This window comes from Scylla paramamosain, chromosome 10, assembly GCF_035594125.1.
Source record: "Scylla paramamosain isolate STU-SP2022 chromosome 10, ASM3559412v1, whole genome shotgun sequence".
In the NCBI taxonomy this organism is placed as follows: Eukaryota; Metazoa; Arthropoda; class Malacostraca; order Decapoda; family Portunidae; genus Scylla; species Scylla paramamosain.
In genome coordinates, this window is record NC_087160.1 from 12,465,685 (window position 1) to 12,485,000 (window position 19,316).

Here is a 19,316-nt window from a genome sequence, read left to right on the forward strand (position 1 = left end):
AAAAAAAGCACAGAGGGAGAGCCATAGAATGTGATAGGAAAAATTGAAAGAGAAGCATTCTGCTCTATCTAGTTAAAAAAAAAAAAAAATATGCAGGAGTGAAGTACGTTATATGAGGGGTTAATGCGAGGTGCTTGTCAAATCTGTTAAAAAGTCTCTATCGTGTTACTGTCTACTATGAGGAGGAGGGGGAGGAAGAGGAAGAGAAGGAGGAGGAGGAGGAGGAGGAGGAATACACAGGAATAACTACATACATTGGAAGAGGAGGAGGAGGAGGAGGAAGAAGAAGAAAAATAGAAAATTAAATAAAAGGTAAAGGAAGAGCATTAGAGAAGAAGAGAGGTAATAGAAAAAGTAGGAAATGAAAAAAAGGGAGAGAACGAGCGCAGGAAAAGAAGAGAAAGTAAGAAGAAAAGCGAGATAAAAACAAAACAAAAAAATAAAGCAAGCAGGAAGAGGAAGATAGGAGGAGTTGTGGAGTTACCAATAAGAATAAAAAAAAAAATAGAGCAATGAAATTACTTTCTGACGAAAAACATTGGAAATTAAGGTAAAGAAGACAATGAGAAGAAAGAGGAAGAGGAAGAAAAGTAATAGGAAGAAGAAAAGGAGGAGGAGGAGGAGGAGGAGGAGGAGGAAGGCTTAAGTGATAGAAACTTATTGACTTTGTGTGGGGGGAGGTAGGGAAGACTGGGAAGGGGAGTGGATGGTTAGGGTGAGGAAAGGAAAAGAAAGAAGGGTCTCTTCTTGAAACATGTAGATAAACAGTTAAGGTTTGGGCGAGAGTAGCACCGTGCGGGAAAATTAATCCTTCTCTCTCTCTCTCTCTCTCTCTCTCTCTCTCTCTCTCTCTCTCTCTCTCTCTCTCTCTCTCTCTCTCTCTCTCTCTCTCTCTCTCTCTCTCTCTCTCTCTCTCTCTCTCTCTCTCTCTCTCTCTCTCTCTGTGTGTGTGTGTGTGTGTGTGTGTGTGTGTGTGTGTGTGTGTGTGTGTGTGTGTGTGGAGGATGTAACTTCTGATCCAGAGATTGAGGAGTCCGGTCTTCCAAGGAGTCACCTATTAATGGGAGAGGTAGCGCCTTCCTGCAATCGTAGTTTTCCTTCTAGTTTCCGGAATTTCCATTTTACCAATTTCCCTTTCCAGGCAGGACTGATCGTGATAGGGTGGAGAGAGAGAGAGAGAGAGAGAGAGAGAGAGAGAGAGAGAGAGAGAGAGAGAGAGAGAGAGAGAGAGAGAGAGAGAGAGAGAGAGGAAGGGAGCCCTTCAATACCCATAACTTTTTAAACACTATTTTTGTGCTAAGCTTTCATAAATATTACTGTTTCGGAAAGAAGATGAGTTCAACCTTCTGTTTTCTCTTCTTTTCTCTCATGTGCCCCTCCACAGACAATTTTTGCAATGATAGGAAGGTTAATGAAGGATCTTATATACACAAGACTCCGATGACTTAAGATGGCTTCCGTCAGAACACGGATACCAGACTAGCAACTTTGTGTACTGGCATTGCTGATGAGACAGCTTAGGCAATGAAAGAGGTATAATGTTTTTTTGGGGGAAGATTACACAATGAAGAACAAATGACGCTGGTTGAGACTGGAGCGTGCATGATTGACGGGGAAAGGGGAAGATGTGGAGAGGGTGTGGTGTTGTGGTCTACCTGAATTTTGATTACACCTGCATAGTGGTGGTGGTGGTGGTGGTGGTGGGCTTTAATACACCGCTGACTGCACCTGTGTTCTATTTGGAAATCTTAGCATTGACTCAGGAGATCACTAAGAAGTTGTTAAATCTTTGTAGACGCGACTCTGATTTTTGTTATATAAACGGATAAATTCATGCTTTGTCAACTCTCACTGCGATATGCAACACCTCACAGCACTAGAAGCAACGAAATCTTCATGAGTTCCACTCATACTGCTCTTCTAGACAGGGTGGAATCAAAAGCTTTTCGTCTCATCAACTCCTCTCCTCTAACTGACTGTCTTCAGCCTCTCTCTCACCGCCGCAATGTTGCATATCTAGCTGTCTTCTACCGCTATTTTCATGCTAACTGCTCTTCTGATCTTGCTAACTGCATGCCTCCCCTCCTTCCGCGGCCTCGCTGCACAAGACTTTCTTCTTTCTCTCACCCCTATTCTGTCCACCTCTCTAACGCCAGTATTCTCAATCATTCATCCCTTTCTCTGCTAAACTCTGGAACTCCCTGCCTGCTTCTGTATTTCCACCTTCCTATGACTTGAATTCCTTCAAGAGGGAGGTTTCAAGACACTTATCCACCAATTTTTGACCACTGCCTTGACACTTTTACGGGACTGGCATTTCAGTGGGCATTTTTTTTATTGATTTTTGTTGCCCTTGGCCAGTGTCCTTCTTACATAAAAAAAAAAAAGCGTTGCCAAAAATGCAGAAAACAACAACAAAAAAAAAGGAGGAATTAAAAGAATAGATTTAACAATTTTTTGGCCAAATATAATGTCTAGAGATGGCTGTGAAAAAATAAGAAAGATTCCGGAATAGTAATTAGGGAAGACTATATCAGGTCGCAGGGAAACTATTAATGTTCTCGGTGTGAACACACGGGTTTGGCTTTCGTGTCTTTCTGCACTCTTACATGTTGTTCTGTGGGCGATGATAATTTTCCTTAAGATTGTTTCCCTTTTACCCGTAATTAGCCACTAATGACACTGTTTTCTCCCTTCCTCATAGTTTCATTACTCCACCGCACGTCGATAATTGCGTGTTATGATGCAGGTCTCAACTTGTCTTAATTATCATGAAATTCAGTCAGCAGTTTTTCTGTATTCCCTTAGGAGGGGCGCAGTGCGTAACACTCTTGTAACTCTCCCTGACCTCACCTGATCGATTCACAATTTATAATGTGTATGTGACAATTTATTTGTTTATTTATTTATTTTAACAGGATACCTGCTTAGGATTTAATGTTTTCTTTAAAAAACGGTTTGGAAAGTCACTACTCGTTTGTTCCCTTTATGAATTCTTAAATCATCCACAACTGCCAGTAAGTAAGCCCCTTGCTGTGCTTCACGAGGTGCAGGTAATGCTGTTTTTTTTTTTTTTTATGTAGGAAAGACACTGGCCAAGGGCAACAAAAATCCAATAAAAAAAAAAAAAAACACTGAAATGCCAGTCCCATAAAAGGGTCAAAGCAGTGGTCAAAAATTGATGAATAAGTGTCTTGAAACCTCCCTCTTGAAGGAATTCAGGTCATAGGAAGGTGGAAATACAGAAGCAGGCAGGGAGTTCCAGAGTTTACCAGAGAAAGGGATGAATGATTGAGAGTACTGGTTAACTCTTGCGTTAAAGAGATGGACAGAATAGGGGTGAGAGAAAGAAGAAAGTCTTGAGCAGCGAGGCCGCGGGAGGAGGGGAGGCATGCAGTTAGCAAGATCAGAAGAGCAGTTAGCATAAAAATAGCGGTAGAAGACAGCTAGAGATGCAACATTGCGGCGGTGAGAGAGAGGCTGAAGACAGTCAGTTATTGGAGAGGAGAGGATGAGACGAAAAGCTTTTGATTCCACCCTGTCTAGAAGAGCAGTATGAGTGGAACCTTCCCAGACATGTGAAGCATACTCCATACATGGACGGATAAGGCCCTTGTACAGAGTTAGCAGCTGGGGGAGTGAGAAAAACTGGCGGAGATGTCTCAGAACGCCTAACTTCATAGAAGCTGTTTTAGCTAGAGATGAGATGTGAAGTTTCCAGTTCAGATTATAAGTAAAGGACAGACCAAGGATGTTCACTGTAGAAGAGGGGGACAGTTGAGTGTCATTGAAGAAGAGGGGGATAGTTATCTGGAAGGTTGTGTCAAGTTGATAGATGGAGGAATTGAGTTTTTGAGGCATTGAACAATACCAAGTTTGCTCTGTCCTAATCAAAAATTTTAGAAAGATCAGAAGTCAAGCGTTCTGTGGCTTCCGTGCTTTATCCTGTGCACTTGTGTTTTGTGTAGACGGATCAATTTCTGTGGGTATTTTGCTTCTGAAAATCTCTCGATGTCAGATTTACATTGCTTATTATAGATTACATGCATCATCTCCTTTTACTACTTTCATTTAACGCTTTGTAGCTTTGTTTATAGTTTATATGCAGAAATTTGTCCTGAAAATATCTTGTTTTCTGTCATAATTCTAATCTTCTGTTAAACTTGACAAGTTATCTTCATTAGCATGTAGTATCTCGCGCTTTGTTAACTACCTTGTACGACAATTAACTTATATTTCACTTGCTCGCATGCAACATAAAATTCCCCTTATCTGAATTACCGTCGCTTTCTGTTCTTCAATTTTATGGCAAACTTGATGAGCTTCCCTTCTCCTCATCGCTTAGTATTCCAGCAGCAGCAGCAGGAGCTTCGTTTCTCACGCCTGGTCCCTTTCCCTCCCTGAATCTGGACGTAGCTCTGCATTCTTTCCTTATTTCCGCTTCCCTGGCGGCGCCTAATTTTCCTCCCTCCAGAGCCTTTATCCTCATGGCTTGCTGCCCCCTCATATGTGTTGCTTTCTTTTTCTTCATTTAAAAGTTACTTTCCATTATTGCCGTGTTCTCTCCAGGTAATGAGAAAGAGAACTCTCCTAACTGGCCTTTGAATTTCCGCACACTTGTTTCTTAGTTTTCTGTCAGTAAAGGCAATGAAAAAGTTATGTCTCTTGTTTGGTACATCTGTTCTAATTTTTACCTTTAATATATGGCTTGCCATTCAAACTTCTTTGATGCAATAAATGTACCATATGTGTTTCTGCTTGTAATGTTTTATAGCCTCTCAGTGTGTGGGCAATAAATCCTAATACAATTTAGTCCAGACATTTTCTGCAGTGTTATTTTGGTCACGAGTCTTGTAAACAACAAACTGGCTCATTCTCCAGAAGTCACTCACATCACTGTATTTGAGTTGGCCACAGGACAAACTGCTGCATTCTCTTAAAAGTTGCTTGCATCACCATTATTTCAATTTGTCACGAGTCACGTACATGACAAACGACTACATTCTCTTAAAATTAATTCACTGCTGGAAAAAAATTTCCCCCATATCCACTTAGAACCCTCTGAGGCATATTTTTGTTCTATAGTCTCTTAGATAGTTCTGTAGTATAGAAAAAACAACAAAAAAAAAAACCTCTTTTCTTCTTTTTTCCTGTCTCCATGCAAATGATAATTTTTACAGTGCCCTCAGTGTTAACAGAAAAGATGACCATAGCAGTGACAAGGTTAAAGTTATCAAGATCGCCTGTTTTTCAATTGGTCTCACCTGATGAGCTAAAAGTAGCAATCAGCCTGCCTCGGTCAACCTTGACAAGACTCAGCCATGCTTCCCCAGTGCCCTGTGACTCACCCCATGTCTCTGTGTGCTGTGAGACAAGGCGTGGTTACTCTTATATTCTCCTTGACTGTCCGGGACGACATTTTTTCCCTCCTCTCCCTCTCCTTCCCCTTTCCTTTCTAACCTTAAAAATAGTCATATGAAAAGGGGATACTCAGAGCGAATTCCACAGGTTGTTCATACCTCGCTTTATATTCTCTCTCTCTCTCTCTCTCTCTCTCTCTCTCTCTCTCTCTCTCTCTCTCTCTCTCTCTCTCTCTCTCTCTCTCTCTCTCTCTCTCTCTCTCTCTCTCTCTCTCTCTCTCTCTCTCTCTCTCTCTCTCTCTCTCTCTCTCTCTCTCTCTCTCTCTCTCTCTCTCTCTCTCTCTCTCTCTCTCTCTCTCTCTCTCTCTCTCTCTCTCTCTCTCTCTCTCTCTCTCTCTCTCTCTCTCTCTCTCTCTCTCTCTCTCTCTCTCTCTCTCTCTCTCTCTCTCTCTCTCTCTCTCTCTCTCTCTCTCTCTCTCTCTCTCTCTCTCTCTCTCTCTCTCTCTCTCTCTCTCTCTCTCTCTGTGTGTGTGTGTGTGTGTGTGTGTGTGTGTGTGTGTGTGTGTGTGTGTGTGTGTGTGTGTGTGTGTGTGTGTATGTGTGTGTGTGTGTGTGTAGGGAGCCGTGGTCATAAGCTAAGAATGGTCACTGTCTAGTGACATTCATTTAAAAGCTGCTCCACGGGACGGCTTTGTGAACGAAGGAGTGAATGCACTGTCACTATCACTCACTCGCACTGCCCTCGTCACTGTTCGGCACTGTCACTATCAGGCATTCGCACCTCCCAGATCACTTACTTACACTGACACTGTCAGGCACACTAATACACCTACACTTCACGGCATTATCACTGTCAGGAACGTTATTACACTTTATATCAGTCACTCAGGCACTATGTTTCGCACCCCTCGACACTTCATGGCACTGTCAATGTCAGGCATTTTCATCTCCTTCGTCACCTCGCGTTAATGTCACTGCCAGGTGAGTGTGTCCGAAGCCAGGCGTGGGCAGCCCACTTCACCTGTTGGATGACATCCTGGTGACGTCCACTACTGAGGTAAGAGCGTTCCACAACACTGCTGTGTCGTGGGAGAAGGCACGCTGACACCTCACCTAGCAGCACCTCGGCACCTCGAGGAGAATGTTGGGCACTACCGCTCTTGTAGTGCGTTCACTCCTCCAGGGAATTCAAAGCGCTGTATTTGCTGCATCTGGGCCTTGTGTAACACTCAGGGCTCCCACTCGCCTTCGTTGCTCCAGGCTGTCCAGCTGGTGGGTGGCGGCGTCTTGGTAATGTGTAGGTGCGGTAGCTTCTGCCTCTGCTGTATCTGCTGCTGTAGCTCCGTTTGGGGTAGCTGTCCCTGGCCACTGGCACCGAAGATGAGGCGCTCGGTCCGCCGCTGCACCTTGTCCAGCAGGGAGAGATGGGACTGGGCACTGCACATCTACGTGAGAGGACTGTACTCCATGATGGGCCTCACCTGCGCCTTGTACAGCGTCATGAGGCCTTTGGCGTCGAGCAGGTGCCTTACTCGACGCAGGAGTGTCACCCTCAGGGAAGCTTTGCGTGCCACACTCTCCAGGTGGCGGTTGAAGCTGAGTTTGGAGTCAACCTCCATCTCCAGAATGGTGATAGAGTCCTTGATGGCAAGGGTGTCTTCTCCAAACTTCAACCGGCCTTCCATTAAGCTGGCGTTCTCTCGTGAACTTGAGATGACCCTAGACCATGTCACCAAGGTGGCAGTTGGTGGCATTGATCATGTTCATCTCTGTTCCTCTCTGTCATAACTATGTGACATCCGCATAGGCCTACGCTAGCGAGAGGCTCTGAAAAGGTAATTAAAGTACACGTTCCACAGGATGGGGCCCAAGATTCAGCCCTGTGGAACGGAGCCCTCGACCGGGTGCGTGGCCAAGGTACACCCGCTCACCATCACCCTCAAACTCTGGCCTTGCAGGTAGCTGGAGAACAGCTTCAGCAGTTGCCCCGTGACACCGACCTGCTTAAGATGGCCAGGAGTCCTCTGTGCCACACCCTATCAAACGCACCAGTGATGTCAAGGGCGATGACAAGGGAGGGGCAGCCAGCGTCGAGGGTGTCGTGCCAGGCCTTGGTGAGTAAGAGGAGCTGGTCGGAAGTGGAACGTCCCTTCCTAAACCCGTGCTGTCGTGGGAATATGAGGTGGTGCTCCTGCTTGTGGCAGTTCAGCTGCTCAGCAGTAATCCTCTCTAGGATTTTACTGACATCTGAGAAGAGGGAGATGGGGCAGTATTTCGTTGGATCCCCTTTGTCTTTTTTTTTTTTTTTTTTGTGTACAGGAGTAACCCAAGCCTCCTTTCATTCCACGGGCCAGGTGCTGGTATGTAGGTACTGTCGGAAGATGCGTGTAAGGGGCCTTGTTATCTACTGCGCACAGTGTTTCAGCAGGAAGAGGCAGACCTTGTCAGAGCCAGGCGCCTTTCTGGTGTTGAAGCTATGCAGGCTCGCCACAGTATCCTCACTGAACATCAGGCGATCCGGGGTCTGGTCGCACAGGCGAGTGAGGTGTGGGGGTTGATGGTCTGGCTCCTCAGTGGCCATTTTGCCACTGAAATGTGCCGCCAGGAGTTCAGCCTTGTCCTTGGCGACCACCAGGTTGCCAGCGGCTGTTCTGAGGGACGGGATTCTCTCCTGTGTGACCGTGCCCTGTCGCTGCTTCACCAAGGACCACCATTGCTTGGGGTCCATTTGGTTGCTGGCGAATTTCCTACATAGACTTGCCTCCCATCTCTTCCTTGCTCCTGCAGCCACCCTCGCCTCTCTCTCTCTCTCTCTCTCTCTCTCTCTGAGAAATGTTTCTGTCCTGGCAAAAGGGATGATGAGTTGAAAGTTCCTGGTGATGGCAGGTCGGGTGGTGTTGCGTGAGGTTGTGTCCATGGCTGGCGTAGTGCAGCCGGTTATGGGGCGCACTGCTATTGGGTCTTGTACAAGACGCACAATCCTGCTACATCACGGCGCTGCTATAGGGGTTGCATGGAAGGAGGCGGCTGGTCTGGCGGGGCCTTCAAACGTATCAAGTATTGGGCTCTGTTTTGGGCCTCGTCAAGAAGGCCCAAGTATGAAGGTGGACAGGATTCCCAGGTGAGAGTGGCGTACTTCACAAGACAGCAGACTTGAGCTGCATATAATCGGTGATTCCCTGAGAGTCTGGGAGATGAGACACGCCAGATACAACTACGAGTAAGTATCCAGGCAGTTTTCCAGGCGATGGTTCTGACGTGGCCAGTAAAGCTCAAGGTGTTGTTCACCTCCACACACAGTATTGAGATGGAAGTCAGCAATGGCAGTGGCCGTCCGTCGAGTAGGATGATGGGGATGGGAGAGTCAGGGGGACGATATCTCTGAAAAATCAGAGATAATTATCGTCTTCTCGGGAGCGAGGTCCACTTGCCATCGCCGACCCCATGAGACAGTGGTCTGGAGGACCTGGTTGATGTGTGCGACGGTCGTGTGGGGGTCATTACTGTCACAGGGAAATGTCAAAGTGCAGTCGTTGGCAAATGCATGGGCCTTTAGAATGGAATGGAGCAAATAATTAAAGAATGCGTTCCAGAGGAGAGGCCTGAGAACACTTCCTTTTGGGACACTGGCAAAAATTGGATGTTCATTAAAAGTGTCCGTTAACCACCACTCTGAGGTACCTGCCCCGCAGATAGTCTTGCAGTAAAAGGAGCAGATGACTGCGGACACCCAAGCTGTTCAGCTTAGCGGTGAGGCCGTGATGCTACACCCTGTCAAATGCTCACGCTATGTCGAGAGCAACAACGTAGGTATCCTTTTCCTGGTCGAGGGACTTATGCCAGGTGGTGGAGAGCTGAAATAACATGTCTGCTGCTGACCTATTTGTTCATAAGCCAAATTGTTTTTTACTGAGCAGACGGTGTGAGGCAAGAAACGATGTTATTTTTTTGTGCTGTTATGATTTCCAGAAATTTTCCAGGAACTGAGACGAGGGAGACGTGTCTGTAGTACTTGGGATCAGTTCTTTTGTCTTTTTTTTGTGGATTGCCACCATTCTGGCGCTCTTCTAGAAGGTGAGCCACACTCCTGTATTGAGGCATTGCAGGAAGATGGTGGTAAGAGGCGCTACCAGCTGAGAGGCACAACACTAGGATATGGGGACTGATGTTGCCAGGACTCAAGGCCTTGTTATTGTCGATTTGTGACAAGTGTTGATGAACTTCCTCAGTAGTGATGGTGAAGGAAGATAGGCTTCCGTTTGTAAGGTCTGGTATAGCAGGAACAGGACGCTCAGGATAAGGTACTGTCATCCTTTAGGAGAAATAAGACGCAAGTGCCTCAGCCTTGTCCTTATTTTTAATAGCAACTGTACCATCTGGCTTGTGTAGTGGTGGAATGTCGTCATCCGTTGTGAGGCCCTGGTGCTGCTTAAGTGTGGTCCACCAGGTCTTGCTGCCCACTGAACGTCTGCTGAGCTTAGTTCTGAGGTCTTCTAGCCTGCAGCGTTGAGCCCATTGTTGCACTTGTCGCATAGCTGCTCAGGCTTGCCTGTAGCATTCCTTATTAGTATGCGTAGTAAAATCGCGAAGCACGACTCTTATCATCAGCCTCCATTCTATACTGGTAACCGAACCAGGGCTGATCAAGGAGCTTAACTGTAAGAATGGCAGGGGACGTACTTCTCTTGATGTCTTAACAGTGTGAGTGTTAAGTTGTTGAGCTGATTATTTACGTCACCAACAAGGATGCTGCACCAGGTCGTTTCATGCAGTGCATCGCAGAGATTCTACCAATCTGCTTTGCTCTGCAGACAGTTAGTGCGCGTCACCGAACGACCTGAGGTGTGATTTTGATCACGCTGAGGAGAGCCATGTGGTCTGACGATCCCACAGCGCCGAGTGAAGTACAAGTGACGGCGCTTTCCGGTAGATCATTGACGACAGGATCGAGAGATGAACCGGAAATGTGTGTTTGGGAAGTCAACATGATTAATGAGGCCATTTACTGTTAACGGCTCATCAAAGGATCATGCAACCTGATGCTGGTTCATTTCTCCACATTTCTCCAACGATGTTGACATGGTAGCAATTGTGTTGCTGCATCAATTAATTGAGGTGAATTTGCAGGAACACTATGGGCTTACTATCCTACTACTGCGGACGGTAGCACACACAGAACAGGATAGCAGTGTGATGCAGGGACCATAACTTGAAGAACGTTATCTCTAGATAACATAGGAGACGGACAAAAAGTGGTTGGACTGACAGGCTTCTATGAAAGGAAACAATGATGCCACCAAAGGTCCCGCTGGTCCTGTCGTGTTGGTGCCACCTCGTGTAACTTTTCATGTGCCTGAAATTTTCGGGAATTGACTCATTTAGGAAGGTTTTCACAGTCGCATTTACATCCGGGTTGTGAGGAATCAGTGGCTGTTGACATGGTCCCCGATGTTAGACTGTAGACCTCTGACACGGGGGGAGATGATGGTGAGTTTGTCGCGGGGCTTACGAGCGAGCATGATTCCACACTGTATGAGTGAGATTAGATGGGTGGTAGGTGAGTGGGTAACCTGGTTCGATGTAGAATGGGTGGAACTGTGGTATATATCCTCGTTGTCCAGGTGCTGGGACTCAGTTGTCAGTGAAAGGCTGGGCTATCGCAGGGGCAGAAGCAGAGTCTGAACAAGTAAGGCGTTGTTTTGTGCCTGTTCAGATAATATTCTGTAAAAGAGGTTTTCCTCTCTCTCCTGTGCCAAGCGTGTGCGACACTGTGTCGCACACGCTTGTGTGCTGCTCTCAGACAATAAGTACAGGTGTTCCTCTTCAGGCAGTTGTTTTCTGTGTGACCCTTACGCCCGCAATGTTTACAGTAACCTCTGTCATGGTTACGTGGCGAGGGTCTGAATGGAGTTGGGTTTACTGAAAGAGGTTTACTTGTTTGGCCTCTTTTCGGCTGTTTTGTTATTTTTTCCCGTGATCCTGGAAATATTTTTGTTCACTGGCTCACTACCTGTAGTCACACACTTCGACGGTGAACTATTAGTCGGGGATGGGAGTGGGTGACTGTGGCTGGACGATGGGGTAGTAGTGGTAGACTGAAGTGGTCGAGGCTTGTCAGATGTCCACCAATCTCTTGTGTCGTTGGTTGATGCCACTGTTCTTTCCCACTCCTGTTCTATTGTATGAGGTATGGCGGTGGCAGCGATCGACCTTGTATGAAGATCTTCACTGTTTGATTTTGTACAAATATTGTCAATAAAGTCCAGGACGGTGACTACAGCATTCCTTTTCTCGGCCGGTGCTCGAGACGTGAATTCGAAATAATTTATGATGTTTTCTATCTCGCGAGTTCCACTCTTAGCTGCTGGATGATCTTGACAAGTTGTCCGGGCTCTAATTGTAAGATTCCTCGTGATCATCGTCTACAGTGGGCACATCAGAGGAGTCGGCAACAGAGGGGTCAGCATTATCCTCTGGAGGGCCAGGAGCGATCTCCTGATAGATTCCCGCAGCAGTGACCCCCAGAGCAGTACGCAGATAGCGATCAAAGATGTTGCTATCGCCGAGACAGCTGGTGTGGGAGGTGTTGGGACAGTCGACAGATGTGCAGTCAATGACTGACTTGGTGGTAGATTTCCCACAAACTGCACACCATCTGCCTGGCTCGTATCCATGTAGACCGCGGGGTCTTATAATGAGGCGGTGGTGACCCATCTCCTGGCATAGTCGCGAGTGATGAAGTGTTAGTAGACTGATGGGGGGAAGGGGTACTATCATGCAATCGGGAGACTGGACGGTGTTACTTCATCCGGGATTGCGTTCTCCCCGCAGACTCTCCAGAAGCTGCGGTGGTACCAAAAGGAGAGAATGGGGAAGAAAGGAATGTGGAAGAAAAACAAAACGATGAGAGAAAAAGCGAGAGAGGTGATAATGAGGTGGTGCGACGGTTATTCCTAGTGAGTGGTGGTTAGGCAGTTGGTGGGCGGAGCTAGCCGGGTGTCTGCAGGGGCTATGACGTTCAGGCACCGCCTTGGATGTCGTTTTATCCTAATAACTAGCAAACCTTGACAGAGTCTGGTCAAGAGATTGCACCGGGCTATTCAGCGTACATTCATGTACGAATGGTGAAGCAGCCAGTGCTGAGAGATATCTAGAACAGCTGATATTCGCAAGAAATCAGCTGTGTGCAAGTGTGCTCTCTCTCTCTCTCTCTCTCTCTCTCTCTCTCTTTGTCTGTCTGTCTGTCTGTCTGTCTCTGTCTGTCTGTCTGTCTGTCTGTCTGTCTGTGTTTCTGTCTCTGTCTGTTTCTGTCTCTGTCTGTCTCTGTCTCTGCCTGTCTCTGTCTCTGTCTCTCTGTCTCTGCCCCCCCCCCCTCTCTCTCTCTCTCTCTCTCTCTCTCTCTCTCTCTCTCTCTCTCTCTCTCTCTCTCTCTCTCTCTCTCTCTCTCTCTCTCTCTCTCTCTCTCTCTCTCTCTCTCTCTCTCTCTCTCTCTCTCTCTCTCTCTCTCTCTCTCTCTCTCTTTGTGTCTGGTGAATACGAAATGAGAGACAGGAAGAAACGTCGGATCCGAGCAGTTGCGAAAACGTTTTCTGTGAATGATGGACGTGAGGACTTGTATATATTCCAGGGGTGTATTTGAGAGAGAGAGAGAGAGAGAGAGAGAGAGAGAGAGAGAGAGAGAGAGAGAGAGAGAGAGAGAGAGAGAGAGAGAGAATTAGAAAATAGAAGAGAAAGAGGTGGAAAAAGGGCAGAGGATGAGAGAAGCGTAGGAGAGTCTTAAATGAACCTGGGAGAGAGAGAGAGAGAGAGAGAGAGAGAGAGAGAGAGAGAGAGAGAGAGAGAGAGAGAGAGAGAGAGAGAGAGAGAGAGAGAGAGAGAGAGAGAGAGAGAGAGTAATCAGTTAATTAGTAAGTAATAAATAAGGTGAGGATTCATTTGATTATTAAATCTTGCATCACCACATCATTTCACCACCAGCACTTGCATAAAGGACGCCTCGAGAACACACCATAGACAGCATTGAGTCAGATCCACATCACATCTTCCTTAGGATACTGAAGAAACTCTCATTAGACTCACCCGCTTACACCTTCTTACCACATATTGCAGGCTCATAATTATACCGTTTGTAATCTTTCGCCACATCACAGGCATACGAGTCACAAGGTAGTGCACATCATAATACTTATGACCACAGTACTTTAATGTAAATTTTATCACACTAAGTTCCACTCATCGATATTCTTGCATATAATTTTCATTCAAAGTCGTTAACCCCACTGATAGATTCTTTTGACCTAGATTATTTTAACGTAACTTACAATAACCTAACTGAACTTAATATATTGTATATCCAGACTAAAGTGGCTCTTCATAACAGCATACTACATCTTGTCTTGCTGCAGCGAACATTCTGACCACATGACGTCTTCGCTAACCGCTAGCCACACATCACCTTTACTGAATATATCGCCCACTCCTGGCGCCATCTCTCCCACTCAATAGCTCACCTCAGGCACCCACTCGAAGACTCCTTATAGAAAATATGTCAAAAATAATTTAACCATTCATAAATTTCCCCAACCTAACTTATCACCACCTAGTTTAATTCAGTGTCATGAAGCCAAACTGTAATCCTTCTCTACTTCACAGTACATCTAATCACGCTATAGTGCACTTGATGGTCGTCCTCCTGACCACACTACATCTTCATTAGCTACGTCACTCGGCGCCACTTTCCCCCTCAGCAGCTCACTCCAGACACCCAAGGCCGCTCACGAAGATTCATTGAAAAGATAACTTAAAATAATCTGCTCTTTGATAAATTTTCCCTATCCAGTCCATGCTAACCTCACGTAGTGTATCACGTAATCACACTGAAATCGCTCTTGACTACATCATACTACATCTAGTCACGCTGCAGTTCACGCCATAACTCTTCCCCAAAGAACATAATAATACGAGAAAGGAAGCTGCAAAAAGCCACCAAGTTAGCATGTAGCAGTTCCTGTATAAAACAACATTCCTACCTATTTACACCTATCATCCCGATCCGAGGAGTGGAGGCAAAAGACGGAGCCTAATGGAAAGGACTAGTGAGTAACAGTGGCACCATATGAACATGGGTGAGGGTGCAGAAAAAGATCCCCATCTGGAAATTCGTCTAACTTTCTCATAAAGCTCCCTATTGACTCTGCCATAACAACCTAGCAACATGACCACGCTACACTTTCACTAACCGCATCACACTTTCACTGAAGAGGTCACACCCTCCTGGCGCCACCTCCCCACTTGACAACTCAGCCCAGACACCCAAGGCCGCACTCTTTCCCCCTTGTCTCATCACTTACGTCTGGAGAGCCGCTGGCCGCACCGCCCCAGTGCCTCGGGCTCACCTTAATCTTGGTGAAAGGCCACGGGATCCAGTCAGCGTTTGGGCGGAATCACCCGGGCAGTAATTAAGTGATAAGCTTAATTACCTTCCGCTTTAAATCTTCCATTCATCAGCTGCTATTAGGCGTCCGGTGCTGCTGTCTCTGGGACTGCACTTTTATTGTTGTTGTTGGTTGTTGTTGTTGTTGTTGTTGTTGTTGTTGTTGTTGTTGTTGTTGTTGTTGTTGTTGTTGTTGTTGTTGTTCCGTTCTTCTTCTTCTTCTTCTTCTTCTTCTTCTTCTTCTTCTTCTTCTTCTTCTTCTTCTTCTTCTTCTTCTTCTTCTTCTTCTTCTTCTTCTTCTTCTTCTTCTTCTTCTTCTTCTTCTTCTTCTTCTTCTTCTTCTTCTTCTTCTTCTTCTTCTTCTTCTTCTTCTTCTTCTTCTTCTTCTTCTTCTTCTTCTTCTTCTTCTTCTTCTTCTTCTTCTTCTTCTTCTTCTTCTTCTTCTTCTTCTTCTTCTTCTTCTTCTTCTGCTGCTGCTGCTGCTGCTGCTGCTGCTGCTGCTGCTGCTACCACTACTAATACTTTGGCACTTATAGAATATACACACACACACACACACACACACACACACACACACACACACACATATATATATATATATATATATATATATATATATATATATATATATATATATATATATATATATATATATACATACAGGGTGTTTCCATACATAGGAAAAATTATAAGAAATTATAGAAGTATAAAAAAAACATTTTTATTTATATAATATGCTCTACATGGCTGCCTTTGTGTTAAAAAACACATTTCACTGCGTGTCCTCCACTGCTTAAGAACACGTTCAAACACATCTGAATTTATGCTTGTAATGGTGTTCGTGATACCATATGTGTGGAAATTTATGGGACATCCTTTATATATATATATATATATATATATATATATATATATATATATATATATATATATATATATATATATATATATATATATATATATATATATATATATATATATATATATATATATATATATATATATATATATATATATATATATATATATATATATATATATATATATATATATATATATATATATATATATATATATATATATATATATATATATATATATATATATATATATATATATATATATATATATATATATATATATATATATATATATATATATATATATATATATATATATATATATATATATATATATATGAAGCTCCTTGATTCAGCAAACAAAACGGTTGTGTATGTTTTGAAAAAAAAAGAAGTTTTCTATAGAGTTGCTGTGATGCCTGGAAAATATACAAGCCATGTTGACATAGTTCGAGTGAGAGCGTTTCATAAGAATGGTGAAAGAAATAGGAAAATAAGCCCTATAACTGATGCCAATGGAAAGACTGAGTGCCTTGGTCAAAAAATGGCGCGATGATGGACGCGAGGATGTGTCTCACCACAAACATGGTGGTGGACCGGCTCAAAACGTGTGTTCTTATAATTGCTTTGCTGTAAGTTAAGGATATGTCTTTAACACTCCTGATAAATTGTAAGGTGTTGTCAAACGCTTTGGGCTGGTTCACCACCATGTTTGTGGAGAGGCACATCTTCGCATACCAAGCCTCGCAGCCCCTCTTATTTCATTTATTCCATTTTCTAACGCTTAATTTATTTTTATTCTATCATACTAATGAATAATACAAACATTCTATCGCGGTTTCCATATTTTTCCTATGAAAACGACGCAATTATTATGCTTTATTCTCCAGGAACTGAATTACTTTTGGTGCGGCAACAGTGAGGCGGGGACCACTCAGCTCAGTTGTCGGTCCGGAGAGTGGCCTTTTCAACAGCTCTTCTTATCATATACGAAATAATGATAATAATAATGATAATAATAATAATAATAATAATAATAATAATAATAATAATAATAATAATAATAATAATAATAATAATAATCACTGAATAAATAAAATATGAATAAATGAAAATAAATTAAATAATTAAATATATAAATGAATGATAAAAAACCCACGCATTGGAAAAACAATTGTAATATTTTTATATTATTTTGAAGCAGTTAATGAAGAGAAATCATGTGAAATGAGGAAAATTAGTTTAAAATAGAACGGTCCATTTTTTACGAAGCAAAACAAATTGAAAACTCATTAAAACAACAGACTTCGATTATAAAAGAGTATGTTGACATTTTATGGTTTATTTTCAAGCATTTAATGAAGATAAAACGCGTTAAAAATATAGTTTGAAAATTAACGGTAATTTTATTTAATAAAAGCAAACAGAAAAGCTCTCCATAACCAAGAATTCAAGTCAGTAAAATGCTTCGTATCTTTTCGATTATATAGGACCAGTTAATAAAGAGACTGCGTGAATTTTGTTAATATATGAAGATCGTTTTCCAATTTTACCAAACGAACAACAACACAGAATCTTATTAAAACCATAAACATTTAGAGTAGTTTATGAAGAAAAATGGCTTGAAATGAGATTTTTTGAGTAAAAAGAAAATTTTAAAATTTTACTTAACGAAAACAAATAGAAAACCTTACTAAAACCCCAAATCTGGATTTGACAAAAGTATTGCAGTATTTTCTGTTATTTTGAAGCTGCTAATGAAGAAAAATCGCCTGGAAAAAAAATAAATAAAAAAATAAAAATCGACGGTTTCCCTTTTGATTTTAATAAAAAAGCTCTCCAAAACCAGAACCTCAAGTCAGAAAAAGTTACATTTTTTCGATTATTTTAGAACAGTTAATGAAGAGAAATGACGTATATTTTTTCAAATATAAAGATCGTTTTCCAGTTTCACTAAACGATTACCAAAACAAAACCTTATTAAAGCCACAAACTGATATCTATCTAATAGACAGATACCAGGTGAGAGAGAGAGAGAGAGAGAGAGAGAGAGAGAGAGAGAGAGAGAGAGAGAGAGAGAGAGAGAGAGAGAGAGAGAGAGAGAGAGAGAGAGAGAGAGAGAGAGAGAGAGAGAGAGAGAGAGGGGTATGATTCACCTTCCATCACACTTGCCATTAATCAGCAGATTTTTTTTTCTATTATTTGCAGGAGAAGCAAAGGAAGTGAGGCTACAGAAGGTATGTTAAAAAATCGATGCGTATTATTATAATTATTGTTATTATTATTATTATTATTATTATTATTATTGTTGTTGTTGTTGTTGTTGTTGTTGTTGTTGTTGTTGTTGTTGTTGTTGTTGTTGTAGTTGTTGTAGTTGTTGTTATTGTTATTGTTGTTGTTGTTGTTGTTGTTGTTGTTGTTGTTGTTGTTGATAATGATGATGGTAATAATAATTAATAATAATAATGATAATAATAATAATAATAATAATAATAATAATAATAATAATAATAATAATAATAATAATAATAATAGTAATAATAACGATAATAATAATAACTAAAAAAAATTTAATTTTTGTCATTTCCTTGGTCCCAAACCATGTTCCAATTATTTCCATCTAAACAAAATTATTATTATTATTATTATTATTATTATTATTATTATTGTTGTTGTTGTTGTTGTTGTTGTTGTTGTTGTTGTTGTTGTTGTTGTTGTTGTTGTTGTTCTTGATGATGGTAATAGTAATAATAATAATAATAATAATAATAATAATAATAATAATAATAATAATAATAATAATAATAATAACAATAATAATAATAATGATAATAACACTATGTAACAAAATTTCACTTTCGTCTTGTCTTTGGTCCCAAATCATAATTTTTTCAGTTATTTCCATCGAAACAAAATAGAAAAAAAGTTATTTTGATTCTAAAACTTTGCTTTTGTGGTTAGAACAATGAATTTATATTTTTGTCTTATTTCATTATACTATTAGTTTTCATGTCAGGTAAAGACTTTTGCAGAATCTCATTTACTTACCTAATTGCTTTTGAAATGTTGCAAATAAGTTAAAACATTGAAATAAAAAAATATAAAGTGTTTTAAAGATTTTTATTTTAACAAGATCATTCTTGAACTCACCAGATCTAGGAAGAAATTTTTCATATTTAGAGGAATTTGCTTACATTTCAGAAATCTCAAACCTTCTAGAATGTTCTACCGGACACTTAGAAATTTCTAGAACATTTTAGAACATTCTATTCAATGTAAACATTTACAGAATATTCTAGAATCTTATCGAATACAGTAGAAATATGTAGAAGTATCAAGAATTTTCTAGAATCTACAAGAATGTTCTAGAATGATTCAGAATATTCTAAACTAGGTTCAAGAATATTCTAGAAAGATTGAGAACATTCTGGAACACATTCTAGAAAGAGTATGAATATTTTAGAGTACTGCTCAACAATATAAAAGTAGGGGCTTGCAGACCACCAATCAATTCTGCTTTGGCTGCCTGAGAAGACACATCATAAGAGGTGAAATGGCATCAAGAGGCTGCAGTCATTCTCCAGATGCATTCTGCTACACATGTGGTCAATTCATCAAGACAAGAGCAAAGAAGTTCTCTGTGACAGCATCTGGAAAGTGGTG